A 7101-nucleotide genomic window follows, 5' to 3' on the forward strand; every position below is an offset into this window, starting at 1 on the left:
TTCTTTCCTGCCATTTCCCCACTGAGATACATCCTCGTGGATGACGGTTGCTTCTGTTTCCTCACAACACACATATTGGGATGGGTTTCCTATTTGAGTTCTATCCTCATTAGGACAAGTCTTGATTCAGTTCGCCTTTTTGGTTCTATCCTAAATTGGCCCTTTTTTCAACTGTCTCTTGTGCTTCCCTGTGGTATAAACGAATAGCTGCTTACTAACCGGCGCTCATTCATCTTATCCTCAGTGGAACTTTTGGCCCTCTGCCTACAAACCAGCAGTCGTAAGTCCTATCTGTGCGGTTTCCTACCTACTACCCGGTAGTTATAGCCCTACTTTCTCCCCTAGCAGAGTTAACTTTGTTGTTCATCCCAACCGATGACAGTTACTCTTCTGTGGTTTTCTACCCAATCTTTGGTAGATATAATCCCCTCTTTGTGGTTATCTTCATCTAACGTTCGATGTTGATTCTCCCTTTGTTTGGATAATCGCTTGATTAAGCACTTATATCCTCAGCAAGTCTTTTGTGGATAATTGTTGTATGCTAGCAATTTTATCCCCAGTGGGTCCTTTCACCGTTTGCCAGTGATTACGTTCCCCGGATCATTGATTTTCATCAATGTATTCCCAGCGAGTCTTCTTTCATCTACCCTTCTGTTGGTAATGTTGTTGCTCCTTTTGATCGGTCATCATTATATACCTAGTTTGGTATCCCGATGCCCTTCTTTTCGGATGATTTATCCTTTAACAACCTACAACCCGGTTATGGATAATCTTCCATGCGAGTATATTATCTACGTTTTGACGGCTATAGATAATATATCTCATGCACTCTTGGGTCAATCTTTCGATTGTTTTCTCCAGCAGAGTAAGATTCGTATTCCTTGTGGAATCGAATGTCCATCCTATAAACAAGTCTGCTTTTCTAGCTTTCTTCAGGATGATGAGTGTCTTGGAACACAAAACAATTCACGATTTCGGTCAATCTATCCTTTAACAACCTACAACCCGGTTGTGGATAATCTTCCTTGCGAGTATATTATCTACGTTTTGACGGCTATAGATAATATGTCTCATGCACTCTTTGGTTGAATCCTTTGTTTGTTTCCCCAATTGAGTAAGATTTGCATTCTTTACAGAATCAAATATCCATCCTATAAACAAGTCTGCTTTTCCAGCTTACTTCAGGATGATGAGTGTTTTGGAACACACACCAATTCACGCTTTGGTCGGTCACCTGTTGCATACCTACAACCCGGTATCCTTGGTGTTCCTTCCTGTCTGCTCCCTTTTGCGACTTTGGTCCCCTGTGGAGTCAGATTTCCCTGAGTTTACTTTTTTCAGGTTTTCTCAGATGATTTGGTCGACTGATATCTCTCACCCGTACACAGGTCTTAGATATTCATTCTTCCCGAGCATGTTACTCACTAACCGGTAACATCTCATTCCTTTGGGCTTCCCCTGGAAAATCTTCAACTAGATTTCCCCAGTGGAGTTGTGTTTTCTCGTCTTGCTGTGTTGGCGCTTCTCCCAATACACGCATGTTTTTGAGTCAGCTTGAGTCGTTCCAATGGATGTGTCTTCCTTTGGAACTCTTTCTCCCCCAGTTTTCAGTCCTCTTTTCCCCAGTTTAGTCTTCAGTTTCAAGTCGTGCCCTGCTCACGCAATGTCAAATCAGTTTTCCCCAAATCAGAGTCGTGTCCTGTTCACGCATTTCTTTTTCTTGTCCCCATGAGAGTCTTGTTAGAGTCTCTGTTCCTGGCGAGTGTATTACTCCGATGGATCGTCTTTTCTTCTTTGTGGACCCTTATCCCCACAGAGATAGTTTATTTTGCATTCATACATTTGCATCATGAGGTCTCTCAGGGACCAAAATTTGTCTCATTATGGTTATTTAAGCCCATTCTACCGCGACAAGATGAAGATTTCTAAACTTCACTTCTCCGGTTAGAATGACCTTAAATAGGGGCATCTGTAAGACCCCAATTTTGTCCCTAAGATCCCTCATGGCATCATATCATATCATTTCATTGCCTCAAGGATCATGGTGCACTTTGCTTCCTTCCCTATGGGTTGGCTATCTTTTTTAGAGTGGTTCTTGATCACCAAGCATGTTTCGCATTTGTATATCATTTGCTTTCCTTTTATCACTAACCAAAAGTACAAAAATATGTCATCTAACCTTTGTCTTGTAGATAAAGCAATCACAGGTCAAAGCAATTGAAAGGCAGTCATTGGGCAATAGATGGTGGCCATTCTTGAGAATTTGGACCCCATAATCATTATCAAGAGTTCATATGAGCTATGATGCCATTTTGAATCAAAATCCCAAGTGGTAGAGGCTTGAATCTCATCAAGGCATTCTTCAGTCATCTGAAACCCTAGAAAGTCAACTGCCAAGTCAACAGTGGATTTGGAGGTGGGAAGTGATTAGAAATACTTCATTCATGTTCAAACAAGTCTCATTTGACATTTCAAACATCAACAATGAAGAATTTAAAGTCAGGTCAAAACTTTCCAAAAATAGAAAGTGACCTATAATTTGAATTTGCCAAAAATGGAAAGGTTTTAGCCTAACTTCAACTTCAAATTACTTCATCAAGAAGGCTTCAAATGAAATTTTGTTGAACATGAAAGTTGTAGATCTTTCTCTCCCATTTCCACAAAGTCCAAGATCATCAATTTCTCATGTGTGGTTAAGGAGATATGATCAAAACATGGCAAAGTGTACTTGAAGATTCAAATGGGCTTAACTTCTCAACCAAAGCTCCAAATTGGATGGCTCTTTTTGCTACATTCTCATCATGACCTCTAATTTCAAAATCTTGCATCACATTACATCAATTATCATCACATGATCACTTGCAAATTTTGGATTTTTGGAGGGAAATTTCAATATTTAAATTTGGTGAATTATTTGAACTTTTGGCCATTACCAATGATTTTAAAAATGCATTTTAAGTGAAATTCAATTAATTTTGTGCACTGTTCACACATGCATTTCATGCATGGAGGTGAAAACCAAATTTGCACAAACACCTCCAAACTCACTAATCTCAATTAGCATTGGCCTAAACATGATTTAAACAGGATTAGCATCACATATATAAGGAAAACCCTAACTGTTTTCAGCATTAACAATCACTTTTTCAGATCTAGATCCAAATTCTTGAAATTTTTTCTCTCAAATTTTCTTCAAATTTCTTCAAACAAATCACAATCCATTACTTGATTCATCATCTGGAAGCATCTTTGAGCAAGTTTGAAGGAAGAACCAAGAGAATCCGCGCCTGTTTGTTCATACTTGAAGCTTGGAAGCAACAATGGTGAATCCAAATTCTGGTTGATTCGTGCACAATTGAACTTCAAGCTTTCATCCAATCAACTCTACAAGCTGCATAGAGGAAGTTTGGAGCATCACAAGGCCTGAATCACACGAATTCCAAATCTGCTCTTCAAGAGGTCATTGAATCGAATCTCTCTTTTCTCAAAATTATTGTGATATTATTATAGATCTTGACTTGCTGGTTATGCTGAGCTTTGAATCACAAATTTTCGTGCAAAATTGAGTTAGATATGTTAGATTAAAGTTCCATGGTTAAAATTTGATTTGCTCGATTCCAATTGATTATGATGTTTTATGCTTAGCCATGCATGGATTCGTGACCTATGATGAATATGCTGTGTGTTGATGTGCTTATTTTTAAAATCTGGAGAATTTGTTCTTGAGTGTATGAACAATACACTGTTCCTCTGTTGCACGATGAAGAAGATGAAATGCAGGTCTTTGGCCACGGTTTTCTGATTCCTATTGCCACGATAAAGCGTTGCCTATTGTGTTTCTTAGGGTTTGCACGTGATTGGTCCATGCAAGTTCCATGCACGCTTCCTATTGGCTGTCCGTGGCTTTGACCGTGTTGACTGGGCCAGCGTTTAATGAAACGCGGCGTTTCAAGCCTGGCGCCATTATTCAAATATTTAAATTAATATTGCATGTTAATTCATATTATCTTGTCACATTTTATTTCATTTCATTTTTAAACTTTAAAAAATCAAAACAAATTGAATATTGCTCCAAAAAATACCAGGTTTTTGCATTATGATCCTTGATCTCTCTAGTATTTTATCACCATGATTTCTCAAGTTGTGTTTGGTTGGATAATTTTTTGCCCTAGAATGTTTGAACATACATGCTTACTTGACCTTGCCATGCTTATGCCTTTGTGAAATGCTGGTCTTTGATCCAATGACTTTGAAAATTTGCATGATGAAACTAGACACATTGCTTAACATTTTGGTGTTGATTTGGTATTTTTACCATTTATCATTTCTGTTTTATGATCATGTTAAGTTGGTGTGACAATTTGTGTCACATCTTTGAATGTTCAACTTGTACTATGTGTTTACCCTATCAAATGATCTCCAATTATCCTGATTTTTTGCATGCTGATCATATGAGATGTCTTGAATGTGCATGAACTTTTCCAGATTTTTGTGAATCATTTCTGATTTAATTGAGATTTTTCATTCTGGTTGATCACATTTGAGCTTTAAAATTGCCTTGAACTTCAATTGATCATGAAATGCTTTTGGTATATGATATTGATGTGAGACCTTTTGGATTGTTTCAAGATGTGTTTGAAGTTGATTCATGTTAAATTTTAGCTTCTATTTTGAAGTTTTTCCCCATCTTTGACCCTAGGCTTTGACCTAGTGGTTTGCCTCTCACATTTGAGCTTTGATTTCAGGTTGAACATCCAAGTTCCATAGTTGTTGATGCTCCATCACTTGAGCATTGATGTTTGCCTTTGATTACTAATCTTTGTGTGTTCTATAGGTTGATGTTGACTCATTTGAGTTTGACCTTTGGCTTACACATTTTGTACATTGGGATTGTTGATTGCTTATTGACTGTTGTTTGATTGTCTGAACTTTGTACTGATTTGTTTGATGTTTCCACAGGTACATAAGTTGCTTTAAGTTCATTTTGAACTTTGCTTTGCTTGGTTGCTTAACCACTTAGGTATAATCCCTAATCTTCATGTAGTCTGGAAGACCTGTCCTGTTATGTGGGCAGGCACCTGTCTGAAGCCCTCCTTAAGAGGCCATGTCTTTGTGTGTTTAACTTTGTGCCAAGCAGGAAAAGTCCTCTTATGAGGCAATTGGCAGATAAAAGAGATGTGTAATCCATCTCCTGCTACTCAGTGTGTCATCCACTTTGCTCACATCATGTGTTGATGCATTGTGGATAATAATCCAAGATCTTATAGAGTCAAATCATTTGTGGAGAAGAGTTCCAACTTTCTGAACTCCCACACTTTCCATTGATCAAAGATCTCCCTGACCAGGGATAAGAGCTATGAGGCACACCCCTCATCTCCATTTCATCTGCTTCACCCTAACTCTCAATGTTAGGGTTAAGAGCACAAAATACCCCATTCCAGTTGGCTGTAAAGCCTAACCTTGCTTGAGCCTGATTGATTGTATATAGTGTGTGCTAATTGACTTGTGTGTTTTCATCTGTGCATATCTGCTTATGTGTGCCTTTGTGCATTTATCATCATTACTTGTAACTCATTTCATAATCATTGTTCATTGCTTTGTGACATTCTTGTTTTGTCCTTTGAGGAGTCAATTGTAAGTCCAGCTATTGGCAGTTGTTTCCTATGACCATTGAGGAGTCAATTGTAAGTCCAGCTATTGGCAGTTGTTTCCTGTGATTTGGTAGGAGTCAAGTATAAGACCATTCATTGGCAACTTGTTTCCTCTTTGCTTATTGCATTTTGTCTGTTTTTGTGAGGAGTCAATTGTAAGTCCAGTTATTGGCATTTGTTTCCTATGATCATTCTTTGTGAGACTAGTATAAGTCCATTGATTGGCATCTGGTATCCATCTTTTGTTTCTCTGTGAGACTAGTATAAGTCCATTGATTGGCCTCTGGCATCACTATTTCTTTGCTTTTAGGAGATTGGTATAAGTCCAGTGATTGGCATCCGGTATCCACCTTTGTTAGCTTTGCCTGATACTCTGTTTATCTGTTATTTGCATTGTTGCCTATTCCAAAGGAATCACTTGGATCATCTACATATGATTTCAAGAGGTGAACATCTAAGAAGTTTTACTTCCTCACACTCCCACCTTTTGTTTCTTTAAACCTCCATGTGCATGTTAATCAAAAACCTGAAAACTCTTGTGCAAACATTTTCACTTCTTTTTCAAATTAGAAACCTAGGCTTTAGGCCTTTGATTTTCAAACTCCAATTTCACAATACTTCTTCTGAATTGAATTCTAATCATACTTTAACCATCTTTTGTGAATATTCCAAACTGGTAAATTTCACTCACTCAATTGCTTTTGTGGCTTTGCCCACTTCTTAATCAAATTTTCACACATTAGCCATAGGTTTCAATTATCTTAGTGGTTGATGTTAATCTCGCCTTTTGTCCTTAGTGATCGAACTGTAAGACTTCCATACTGAAAACAGGGTTAACCCCTCTAGTATGTCGAAGCTATTCTTACATGGTGGACGTGTTGTTTGCATAGGTTGAGTTTTCTCCCGTGGATAATGAAAGACCTTAGGGCTTTTGTTTTAAAATCAATCCACTTACTTTTTGGAAATCTTTTAGCCGAACTACGGCGTTTTGATCCTTACCTTCCATGGAAAGGTACGTAGGCAACGGGTTCATCCGTTCAAACACAAAAACAATAAAAATTGTGTATTCTTCTCTCATCCCTTCAATCCATGTTTGCACAATAAAATATTTCATAAACAAATAAACATTTTGTACAACAAGTGTGAAAAGAGGTTCCCTAGGAGTACCTAGGACGTTTTGGGTGCCTAACACCTTCCCATTGCGTAATTAACCCCTTACCCAGATCTCTGACCTTTTCATTAGTTTTCTATGTGTAAAACTTCTTAGGCTTTTGTTCGCTTTTTAGCCATTCCTTTGGATAAATAAAAGTGCGGTGGCGACTCTATCTTTGTATACTTTTCTTTTGATTTAATCAATAAATCATAAAGTGACGAATACACCGCTACAGAAAAGTGGCGACTCTGCTGGGGACATAACATTAGACCTTCCTTGGTGGTTTTGCCTACTTTT

The sequence above is a fragment of the Lathyrus oleraceus genome, chromosome 2, assembly GCF_024323335.1.
Source record: "Lathyrus oleraceus cultivar Zhongwan6 chromosome 2, CAAS_Psat_ZW6_1.0, whole genome shotgun sequence".
NCBI lineage: Eukaryota > Viridiplantae > Streptophyta > Magnoliopsida > Fabales > Fabaceae > Lathyrus > Lathyrus oleraceus.